Raw genomic sequence first — 13,326 nt, forward strand, 5'->3', positions numbered from 1 at the left:
TAACTGAACGAGTGCAGAAAGTTGAAATAAGCAGTTCTCATAATATGCAAAGATCAGCACATCCCTCACACTGGGGAACTATCAAGAATGGGGTTCCACAAAGGTCAGTCTTGGTTGTTGTTCTTAATATATATTAATGACTTACCATTCTATATTCATGAAGAGGCAAATTTAGTTCTCTTTGCTGATGATACAAGTATAGTAATCACACCTGACAAACAAGAATTGACTGATGAAATTGTCAATACTGTCTTTCAGAAAATTCCTAAGTGGTTCCTCGTAAACAGATTCTCACTGAATTTTGATAAGACACATTACATACAGTTCCGTACAGCGAATGGTATGACGCCCTTAGTAAATATAGACCTTAATCAGAAGCATATAGCTAAGGTAGAATATTCCAAATTTTTAGGTGTGTCCATTGATGAGAGATTAAATTGGAAGAAACGCATTGATGATCTGCTGAAATGTTTAAGTTCAGGTACTTATGCAATAAGGATCATTGCAAATTTTGGTGATGAACATCTTAGTAAATTAGCTTACTACGCCTATTTTCACTCACTGCTTTCATATGGCATCATATTTTGGGGTAGTTCATCACTGAGGAATAATGCATTTATTGCACAAAAGCGTGTAATCAGAAAAATAGCTGGAGTCCACCCAAGATCATCCTGTAGACATTTATTTAAGGATCTAGGGATATTCACAGTAGCTTCTCAGTATATATACTCTCTTATGAAATTTGTTATTAACAACCAAACCCAATTCAAAAGTAATAGCAGTGTGCATAACTACTATACTAGGAGAAAGGATGATCTTCAGTATTCAAGATTAAATCTAACATTGGCACAGAAAGGGGTGAATTATACTGCCACTAAAGTCTTTGGTCACTTACCAAATAGTATCAAAAGTCTGACAGATAACCAACAAGTATTTATGAAGAAATTAAAAGAATTTCTGAATGACAAGTCCTTCTACTCCATAGAGGAATTTTTAGATATAAATTAAGAAAAAAAGAAAAAACAAACAAAAAAACAATAAGAAAATAAAAAAAACAAAAAAATAAAAAGTTGTTATATTAACTTAAGTATGTTGTTAAATTAACTTCATTATGTCATGTATTGGAAAATTTGACTCGTTCCACATCATTACGAAATATCGTATTCATGATCCATAGAACTAGTAGTAATCTAATATAATCTAGGCCTAGGGCAGCAGATGGAAGAAACATCTTTCGTCACAGCTGGTAATCTGATGTCATAGACCCTATATTAGAGAACTTGGATTGTGACATCATAGATCCATATATCACGTCAGCAATCTTGGATTGTCATCTTGGATTCTGTCGTCCTAGAGCCCATTACAGAATTCCAGGTCAACCATCTTGTATTGCCATCGTCGATTCTGACGTCATAGAGCTTGTCACAGTATTCCAGATCAGCCAACATGACAATGCACCACCTTCGATTTTTAATTTGCCACCAGTTTATACTTAGGACAACATCACCACTTCCACAGTGACTATAAAATAAATAAAACAGACTCAAATCTAAATCTCAATATTAGAATAATTTGCCAGCCATGTCAATACGTCGTACAGAGGTGACTGTCTACTAAACATAGAAAGTTTACACAGTTAGTTAAATCAGATATATTCAACGAATAAGCCTAGAGTTAAATAGTTCTACTTACTTTCATAAATATAAATTCTTTACAGAATCGAGTGCCTAGTAAGATTGCAACTCGCAGTGTTCTTATATAACATCAAATATGGCGGTGTGCCAGTCAATGAAATATACGTGCTTCCTGCACCACTTGTCCAAGACCTCTCCTTCTTAAAGAAACATAAGAGTATCGTAATTGTGTTTTTGTTTTATCAGCGACACAGCGCTGCAGTTCTGTGCCATAGGCTTTATTTATTTGTCACAGATTAATTATTTAATTAAGATTTCGCGTTTCCGAGGAAACTCACGCACGGCATGCAAATGTGCCTTTATATGACGTCATAGGAGTAGGGGAAATCCACCGCCAAAATTTTAATTTTTCGCCCCTTTTTGAACTTCCCACCATTTTTTTAGAGGTATGGATGGAGAAGGGGTGGGGAAATCCGATGACGATATCTATAATGTTATCGGTGACATAGTCTCTCCCCGATCTCCCACTGCTATACTGCTCACTAATAATAGTCTAATAACCCATCACTTCACCGAAATGGAGACAAACTCAGTGAGTGGCGGCGAAGTTCCACATACACTATGTGATTAAAAGTATCTGGGCACCCCCAAAAACATACGTTTTTCATATTAGGCGCCGTGTGGTGCCACCTACTACCAGGTACTCCATATTAGCGACTTCAGTAGTCATTAGACATTGTAAGAGAGCAGAAAGGGGCGCTCCGCGGAATTCACGGTCTTCGAACATGGTCAGGTGATTGGGTGCCTCTTGTGGCATATCTCTGTATGCGAGATTTCGACACTCCTAAACATCCCGAGGTCCACTGTTTTGTATGTGATAGTGATGTGGAAACGTGAATCTCAAGTTGGTAAGCCTTCTTCCATTAATTCTAATTCCCTTACCTTCCCAGCTCAGCTTTGACATAGCCATTTCCAATGCAGCAGAGAACAGTTTTGGGGAGATGGGATCGCCTTGCTTGACACCCCTCATGATGCGGAATTCTTGAGTTGATTCGCCGATGTTAACATAACACAGGAATTCCAAACTGTATCAGGATCCACTGCAAGTACTATGACAGTTAGGCGAGAGGTGAGAAAACTTGGATTTAATGGTCGAGCGGCTGCTCATAAGCCACACATTATGCCGGTAATTGCCAAACAACGCCTCGCTTTGTGTAAGGAGCGTAAACATTGGACGATTGAGCAATGGAAAATTGTTGTGTGGAGTGAGAAATCACGGTATACAATGTGACGATCCGATGGCAGGGTATGGGTATGGCGAATGCCCGGTGAACGTCATATGCCCGCGTGTGTAGTGCTAACAGTAAAATTCGGAGGCGGTGGTGTTCTGATGTGGTCGTGTTTTTCATTGAGGGGGCTTGCACCCCTTGTTGTTTTGCGTGTCTCTATCAGAGCACAGACCCACATTGATGTTGCAAGCACCTTCTTGCTTCAGACTGTTGAAAAGCAATTTGGGGATGGCGATTGGATCTTTCAACACGATCGAGCAGCTGTTCATAATGCACGGCCTGTGCCGGAGTGGCTACACAACAATAACATCCCTTTAATGGACTGGCCTGGACAGAGTCCGGACCTGAATCCTATAGAACAACTCTGGGATGTTTTGGAACGCCTTCTTCGTGCCAGGCCTCACCGACCGACACCGATACCTCTCCTCAGTGGAGCACTTCGTGAAGAATGGGCTGCCATTCCCCAATAAACCTTCCAGCACCTAATTGAACGTATGCCAGCGAGAGTTGAAGCTGTCATCAAGGCTAAGGGTGGGCCAACACCATACTGAATTGCAGCATTACCGATGGAGAGCGCCACGAACTTGTAAGTCATTTTCAGCCAGGTGTCCGGATACTTTTCATCACATAGTGTATTTCCACTTTCGGCTGCTGCGACGTCAGGTGTCGCATCAAACATATCACATTGTGATAGCCGTTTGACCTCTGTTGTTGCTGTGTGTGTTTGAGGTTTACGGGCGCTAAAAAGCGTGGTTATCAGCGCCCATCTGTTGTCGCTGATTTGATCTGTCGTTCGTTATAGTTGAAACTTTCGCTCTCTACTTTGTTTTCGTCCATGGACTTGAGTCATTCGTAGTCTTCACGCGCTATGATGCTTGCAGCAGTGTCCAGTCTAGTTTATGTTAGGCAATGACACGAAACTTGGTACAAAGTTCTCACCAGTTTAGTTAGTTTAACGAGCATGACAGAAAAAAAAGTAGAATGAGTGGCCAGCGCCCTTTGCGTCTCTGAGTAGCAACTATGTGGGTGTGCTCACAAGAGCCGCCCTCTTTATTTCCGCCTACACAGCATGATTCCACAAGAGCTCTGGAACTGAACGCGTGCACATACCCAGTAGGTGTAAGTAGTTAACAAAAAGACAACATGTTAAGTGTCCCATCTGTTTTTCGAAGGAATTTCCGTATCAATGAAGTTGAATGTCGTGGTAGGTGGTGTTATACTACCGTTTCTGGATTTATTTTCAGCCTGTGACCACGATGTATTTCAATAAAACATCCTATTAGTATATATGTACTGCTCATATTGAACAATAAAATGTGATAGAGTGTGCAGGTTGACCATTATTTAAGTATCCATATGACGTACTGTAAATTAATTTTTCTTTTGTTGGCAACTGATTATCGAAGACGAAGTTAAAAAATGCTATGATGTACCCATATGTTAAATAAAATACGAGTACTTGTTATCGGTCCATGATAAAGAACTGCGTCAAATACGCCTCGCAAATTTCGATGCATGTTGCTTTCATATGCGTTTAATTACAGGATGTACGGAAATGGACAAGCCGTGTTTCACGCAAACCATGCCTTATTCTAGTCGGAGGTTGGGCGATATTAATTTTTACTCGACTACATAAGAACCTATCCTCTCTGACTGAATCCCTGTAGAGGGTCGAGTCATCAGTCAACATTACAGAGGTAATTCGGGAGGCGGTTTTTATCTTTAGAGAAGATTATCTTCAGAATGTTCGAACTTAAGACGCGTTCTATATTTCTGATGTAGAATGGCAGCGCATCTGTCGTAGAGCAATTACTGTAAATTTGTTATTAAAAGTTGTCAGTTGTCAGGCGATACTACATGCATTTATGCCATCGAAGATGCTCACCCAGTACAAGCTAAACGAAACGCGGAATATGAATCTACATAAATGCTGGTACTTGACAAGGCATTACAATAGTTACACAGAAACACATTTTTCCCTGCGTATAATTTATAAAATGTAGCGCTGCCCACAATATCTACACTATTGAGCTAAACTATTTTCAACGACTGCCCCCCTCCCCCCCCCCCCCCCGGCGAATGCTGACTGGTGGTGTTAGGGTCCCCTGACACTTTTTACAAGCGGAGATGAGACGAATGAAGTATCATTGTTGCGACGACACTGACCGGAAATGGTAAAACCACTGCTATAAGCGACATTGAGAAGAGGCGGTTTTTATGCCTAGGCACGTGGCAATTAGCATCTTGGAAAGGAAGGAGCTGTTCATGTCCCACTGTTGTGAGGATCTACGGAAGGTGGTTGAAGGACAGTGGAACCTCGAGCACGAGGCAAGTCATTGTACATCCACGACTCATCACGCAACATGGAGTTTGGAGGCTTCCCCGCCCTTTAAAGCAGATCTGACGACAGAGTACAATGCTGGTGCAGGCACAGGTCTTCCCTTGAACATCAGTCAGTGCACATTGTTGAACACGGAGCTTTTCAGCAGCGGCAAGCCACACAACTTTTGCATAACATTTAAGAGAAATGGACCACAAACCAACTGCGTGAGAGAAAGACACGAAAATAGTTAAAATAAATAATGAAAGACACTTGCTGACCTTACAAGAAAATTATCATATATACAAAACAAAGGAAAAAAAGGAGCTACTACTTGACAAAGTGGATGTAACTAAACACATTGCTTACACTAACTGCTTATACATTGTTGTCAATGGAGAGACGTCTACAGACGTTAAAGTAACCTCTGGCGTGCCACAGGGGAGTGTTATGGGACCATTGCTTTTCACAATATATACAAATGACCTAGTAGATAGTGCTGGAAGTCCCATGCGGCTTTTCGCGGATGATGCTGTAGTATACAGAGAAGTTGCAGCATTAGAAAATTGTAGCGAAATGCAGGAAGATCTGCAGCGGATAGGCACTTGGTGCAGGGAGTGGCAACTGACCCTTAACATAGACAAATGTAATGTATTGCGAATACATAGAAAGAAGGATCCTTTATTGTATGAGTTAATGATAGCAGAACAAACACTGGTAGCAGTAACTTCTGTAAAATATCTGGGAGTATGCGTGCCGAACGATTTGAAGTGGAATGATCATACAAAATTAATTGTTGGTAAGGCAGGTACCAGGTTGACATTCATTGGGAGAGTCCTTAAAAAATGTAGTCCATCAACAAAGGAGGTGGCTTACAAAACACTCGTTCGACCTATACTTGAGTATTGTTCATCAGTGTGGGATCCGTACCAGATCGGGTTGACGGAGGAGATAGAGAAGATCCAAAGAAGAGCGGCGCGTTTCGTCACAGGGTTATTTGGTAACCGTGATAGCGTTACGGAGATGTTTAACAAACTCAATTGGCAGACTCTGCAAGAGAGGCGCTCTGCATCGCGGTGTAGCTTGCTCGCCAGGTTTCGAGAGGGTGCGTTTCTGGATGAGGTATCGAATATATTGCTCCCCCCTACTTATACCTCCCGAGGAGATCACAAATGTAAAATTAGAGGGATTCGAGCGCGCACGGAGGCTTTCAGACAGTCGTTCTTCCTGCGAACCACACGCGACTGGAACAGGAAAGGGAGGTAATGACAGTGGCACATAAAGTGCCCTCCGCCACACACCGTTGGGTGGCTTGCGGAGAATAAATATAGATGTAGATGTAGATGTAGGAATGGTCAGTGTTCGCCGGCCGAAGTGGCCGAGCGGTTCTAGGCACTTCACTCTGGAACCGCGCGACCGCTACGGTCGCAGGTTCGAATCCTGCCCCGGATATGGCTGTGTGTGATGTCCTTAGGCTAGTTAGGTTTAAGTAGTTCTAAGTTCTAGGGGACTGATGACCTCAGATGTTAAGTCCCATAGTGCTCAGAGCCATTTGAACCATTTTGGTCAGTGTTCAGGGACGTGACAGGAACGACCATTTGAAGCAGAAGACAGCTTGTGTAAAATAGATTATTATTTATTTTCTGTATTATTCACTGTATGAAGAAGTTTACATATGGATTCATATACAACAAGCAGTAAACATAACAACCTGCGTTCTACAAACTATCAATTGAAAATTACGTATTTTTAACATATTCATCTCTAAACATGAACGTCAAAATCACATTACACGTGTTGCATGATTCATAATAAGTGTTAGAATCTCCCAGTGTAAATTTCATTGCTTTCGTGCACCCTTGGAAGATCATCTTGCATTGTTTGTCTGAGTGCTTCTAGACGTTCCCTAATGTGGGCAGCTACGTCGCACTACTTCACTTACAACACACGACAGACAACTGCGCATTAAGCAGGCTAGTTTAATGCCAGAAAGATATCCTGAGCAAAGGGGCTGAGAGCAGTGAGGTAGACTGGACTACAACAAAACGTCAAAGAGGTTGGGTGAGTAAGACACATCCATGCACACCAGTAGCCCAGAAACAAATCTACAGTAAATGATTTCTATCTTGAAAACTATTCAGACTAGGGCATATGAGGAGCAACCAATCAAAACGTATATTGTCCACCTGTGGACAAAATTGAGTTTCATGTAGTTTCGAGTGGTATTTTATGTACTCTGCATGATACACCAATCAGATGCGTCTATCTGTATATTGTAAAACCGGAAAAGTATCTTGAAAACGAGCGGTTAAGAAAATCAAATGGCTATAAGCGCTATGGGACTTAACATCGGAGGCCAGCAGTCCCCTAGAGTTACAACTAATTAAACCTTAACTAACCTAAAGACATCCTGCTGACCGAGGCAGGATTCGAACCTGCAACCGTAGCAGCAGCGCGGTTCCAGACTGAAGCACATAGAACCGCTCGGCCACAGCGGCCGGCTAAAACGAATGTATATTGTCTACATGACTGAATGAATCAGAACGTATAATGTGCACCATTTTCGTTTCAGTTTGCTTTTGTTTCATCTGCTTTGGCAGTACTGTCGATGTTAACTTTTGTCAATGCTTGCGGCTCTTCAAAGCTTTGTTGCCTTCTGGTATTGTTTGACATCGTTTTAGCAAAATCGTTACTGTTAGCATTGCACAGCAGCAGTATTCTGTTGTGTTTTGTGTCCAACGGATTTAGAAGAGGAAACTGTGACTATGGGGAAGGAGCGTAAAGATCGTGAAACAAGAAAAAGAATGAAGAAAGCAGGTAAATCTGTTTATACCTTCTTATTACAAAAATAGAATTTGTTTCCATAACATTCATCGTAAATAATGCCACAAGAAATAGCACTTTCTTATTCTCTTTGTCCTAGATATCGTGATAAAGATCCTTATTTAATGAATTTTGATCCTCTCTGCCAACATAGAGAAGGTCGTTTTAATTGCTGCTCTACCCCAGTAAAACTTCTACGTAGAACCAAAAGCAATGTGTTTTCTACACGGAATGAAAAACACGATGATGAAAAAATATCGTATCATCTGGACGTAAGCAGTCCAAAACGTCGGCGCATCTGCGGAGAAAGTGCCAAAGTAAAAACCAACATCTGTCATATCAAGTAATTTGAGGATTTAATACAGATTCGCACTATTTTTCATTTCTTCTTAGTGAAGTATATGCTTCTACCGATACTAAACAGGAGATGATCCTACAGACTCTGAAACACTTGCAGTTAATGTTCCAACGTGCAGATCTAAACAAAGAACATCATTATTTCACAAAGTTAAGTAGGTAACTATCGCATGCTAACATGGGTTTTTGTAAACTACACGTGATATAAGAGGGTGAGACAATTCCAGTACGTGCTGCATTTTTCAGAAACTCTTTGTTATTGGACAAACAAGATTAAATACCATTGCGAAAGGAATTGCATCTGGGAGAGGACTAACAGATAAAAGAGGCTGTGATCATAAGATCGCAAAGTATGAAACTAAAAGAAAGTATGTGGTAGAATTCTTATCAAAATTAAAAGCCTCTGTAAGTCATTACAATAGGAACAAAAGCCAAAGACTGTATCTGTCGTGTGAATTAAATATACACAATATTTTAAAATTATACAAGTCAGCAGCAACTGATCTCAAAGTTAAAAGAATATTCTTCATCAGAATTTTCAACTTCAAATTCAATTTGGGTTTTGCGTCCCCTGCTGATGATGGACGCAGTTAATATCTTAGTATGCGGCATGAAATTCAAAGTGCTGTAGATACAAATCACAAAAAGTTAATGACTGAACTTCATGCTCATAGGCTGAAATCTCGAGCTTTTCATAAATTAATGAAGCAGTCGACACATCGAAGTAATACCTTTGCATTTTACTTGCAGTAAGTCCAGCCTCTGCCAAAACTGATTATTGAAGAGGCATATTATGCCCTACAAATTGCATTTTCTAGCTTATGTGTAACAAATATAGAAACCACACACCCTGTTTTCTATGTATGGAATGAAGCTCAAGCTGGAAGTGGGCCACAAGAAATTGTATCAGCCATCACAGATTTTCTTTCTAAAACATCCTTTGACCAGACTACAATATCTCTCAGACTCTTTGGTGATGGGTGTGGTGGCCAGAATAAAAATCGACATCTGATTCATGCTATTGCATTCTGGCTACTGATAAGTTCTCCATTTTTATATAAGTGATATGTATTTATATTTTCCAGATCGAAGACATTCTTTTCTACCTGCAGACAGGGTCTTTGGACGAGTTGAGAGAATAATGCGTCAAATTCCAGTTATTTTGAATACAGAGAAGTATGTACAGATCTACAACGAAGTTGGGGAAACATGGGTAACTGGAAAAGACTGGGAGCTTAAGAACTTTGATGAACTCTCAAAGGAATGGAAAAAGATGGATGGTATCAGTGGAGTAAAAATAATAATTTTGAAAAGTCAAAACTGAACCATGTCGGTAATCAGGATATAAAATTTAAAACAGAAATTCATTATTACTTCGATGGCCCTTCTAAATTATTCACAACATTGGCAAAACGTGGACATAAGATGTTCTCTGCTACTGAAAGACCTATACTAGCTTTGTCAGGTATGATAAAGTTAAAGAAAAGGGATGATGTGAAGAAAGTGCTCACTTTAAGGTTCGGCACAAAACTGAAAGATGAAGAACAACTAAATTTTTTTCCCAGACTGCAGCAAATACACTTCAGAAGATAACGAATGTGATTCTTTACAAGAAGAACTAGCAACGTACAAAATTTTATCAAACTGCCTGTAACAAATTATTCTATTGAACAGTTTTTTATGTAATTTAAGGCTTTGTAGTGATATTTCAAGTAAATATTAATATTACATTGTTATAAGTTCTGTAATTAATGTTAAGCAATTGAAAATTACTGTAAGTTAATAATTATTTTCAGGTATTAAGGTTCGTAAATTAATGAAGATTTAATAGTGAAAACCCATCAAAATATGTAATATCCTAGGTGACTGATCAAAATGTGTATTTTCCAAAACATAAATTGATTTTAGAGCCAACCTAATCAAATTTCGTTCTGTTCCAAAGTGGGATCAAATTCAGTATCTCAACTCGGAATTAACTGTGAAAACAGCATTGTGTTTCATAGAATAGTTTAGGATATATCAGTTTTTCGCTTTTCCTGATTATTTGCTGCTCACATGCCCATGTGAAGTTTCTACTTCAAATGAGCGTTCGTGCCATGTCCCTTAAGACTGAACATTCCTGCTGGGACACTCTGTGTAGCAGACAAATATCCCAATAGATAATCACAAATCTCATTACTCTCCTAAGTAGGGGCTATAAAAAAATATGGACACACACACAAACCAACTTATATCAACACACATAATTTGAGAAAAAAAAAAGTGAAAATAAAATCTGAGAAAGCTAGCAACACTGCCAAAAACAGATGACGCCCACGACAAAGAAACGGCAACTGACATGTTACAAAACCACGGTGACTATACAAAGAAAGGAGGCTTTCAACCACTTTGCCATATGAGGAATAGATACATGGTTTTCAGATAGGGTTCAAATGGTTCAAATGACTCTGAGCACTATGGGACTTAACTTCTGAGTTCATCAGTCCCCTTTTTCAGATAAAGAATTAGACATTTTACCATAAGCAGTTTTCAATTTTATTATAAAAAAGTTCCTTGGGCTCTTTTTAAATCTATAACAAAATGTGTGACAGTGACGAAAACCGAGTAATTAAAACAGTAAGGAATATAGAAGTTACATGCGGCATGCAAAAGGGGTTTTTATTGTAAACTACTGCAGCTTTTATTTAGCTGCCACGAAAAATTTTCACCACAAGAAATATGGATTCAGTAATGTGACGACACAGAAAGTATTTAGGGCGATCTTTAGGGCATGCATGGTCTTTGTTCTTGTTCTATGGTCTTCGGTCTTTTGCTGGACAGTGTTGATTGTGCTTTTGCCGAGAGGGCTGTGTGGCTAAGCAGTTGAATGGGGGCATATACTAAAACTTTTCGTTGGATTTGGAATGATTTTGTATGCGCGAGTTAAGTACTTCGACTTTTCACTGGACTTAGATAATTTGAGTGTGTTTTTGGTGATTGATTCAGCATGGTTTTACAAACTTAAGTGTTGTCTGTGGGACTTGAGGCAGCTGTGAACTGTAATTATTAGCTGTAGCTGATATTTATACTCGCATATAATGGAAGTATTTCATTTTTGCAGCGGTTAGTAAAAATAATGAACTTTAGCGTTGAACGGCTACTATTTAAGAAGGGTGTATGGCAGGGCTGCTCACACCTGTCTTGGTCAATGGATACATTCAGTCGGCAATAGCTTACGTTAAGGAGAAACTAGCAGCCATAGGAGGAATTATAATTCATGGTAATAAACAGACGTGCTGAGATTTGCTGAAGATCTCTCAGGTTAAGTGAAGATGCAGAAAAATCAGAAGCGATGCTAGCACAGTTGGAAACCAGCCTCAACTCTTCCAATGATACGAAAATTAATAAAAATTTAAAAAAATCTTATTGCTGAACAGACAAAAGATCGTTTCGCAATGCTCACTTAACAGTGAGGACACACACAAGGGTGGAGGACACAGAGCGACAAAGGACATGCACTAAAACTTGTATCAAATGATAAAACCCACCCTCACGAATAAAACGTAAAACTAAAGCTACTGTTGAGGCATTGTCGCCCAACACCGAAGGTAGGGTGCTAGGAAAGTTAAAAGTCCGCCGCAGAGCGGCTAATAAAAGTGGGCAGACGTAGGGAGTAAAGCTACATCAAACGGAAGATCGAGGAAGGACACTGCAAGCCGAATCCACGGGGCAAAAGCTACTTTCGATAAAAGATGAAACCTTTGCACTTCTACCAGCGTAGAAAAACATCTAAGAAAAGGCCTCATAAAGACATTTGTTTCGAGTGTGCCTGCCATATGGAAGTGAAACACGGACACTCGGAGGAGTTAAAAACACAAAACAAGTCTTCGAGATGTGGTGCTATTACAGAAAGCTCAAGATTTCCTGGATAGACATGATATCAGTTTTCGTCATTATCATTAATCCGACGGTGTTTACCTAGTCATTTCACTTATTTATACGTATTATTTGCTGCCTTATCTACTTACTAAAAAGGGTATGAGGATCAGTTCTGTATTAAATGCATGGGCCTTAAAGCGACGCTGTATGACCGACCCCTATGCTATCTTAATGAATGAGGGCAACAAATTAGGTCGTGCACTACCCACGCCGATATTGACTAATAAAAGCACCGGTGCGCTCGTAGGTACTGGCTAGACCAGTAATGGTGGTGCTGCATGAGTCGAGAAGGCCGAAATTGTGAGCAATTGTTTAAATGTGAAAACAATTTTCCATCATTCAGAGAAACTCTCGCAAATTAACCATTTCACTCCTGCTATTTAGCCTTCGGATGTATACAAAAGTTTCTCGCACGCTTTATACACTAAAAAAACTAAACTCCTCCCAAACAGGTCATGAAGGCCCAACGGTACGAACCGGTCACCGTGTCATCCTCAGCCTACAGGGGTCACTGGATGCGGATATGGAGGGGCAAGTGGTCAGCACACTGCTCCCCCGGCCGAATGTCAGTTTCCGAGACCGGATCCGCTACTTCTTAATCAAGTAGCTCCTCAGTTTGCCTCACAAGAGCTGAATGCACCCCGCTTGCCAACAGCGCTCGGCAGACCGGATGGTCACCCATCCAGTGCTAGCCCAGCCCGACAGCGCTTAACTTCGGTGATCGGACGGGAACCAATGTTACCACTGCGGCAAGGCCATTGGCGCTTTATACACTACTGGCCATTAACATTGCTACACCAAGAAGAAATGCAGATGATAAACTGGCATTTATTGGACAAATATATTATACTAGAACTGACATGTGATTACATTTTCACGCAAGTTGGGTGCATAGATCCCGAGAAATCAGTACCCATAACAACCACCTATGGCCATAACAATGGCCCTGTTACTCATGGGCATTGAGACAAACAGAGCTCGGATG

General features: G+C 40.3%; 1 pseudogene; it reads right to left on the reverse strand.

Moving 5' to 3' along the window:
* Positions 1–12,987: 12,987 nt before the first annotated feature.
* LOC126472081 (5S ribosomal RNA) lies at positions 12,988–13,104 on the reverse strand (annotated as a pseudogene).
* Between the last annotated feature and the right edge of the window lie 222 nt (positions 13,105–13,326).

This window comes from Schistocerca serialis, chromosome 3 (genome assembly GCF_023864345.2).
Source record: "Schistocerca serialis cubense isolate TAMUIC-IGC-003099 chromosome 3, iqSchSeri2.2, whole genome shotgun sequence".
In the NCBI taxonomy this organism is placed as follows: domain Eukaryota; kingdom Metazoa; phylum Arthropoda; class Insecta; order Orthoptera; family Acrididae; genus Schistocerca; species Schistocerca serialis.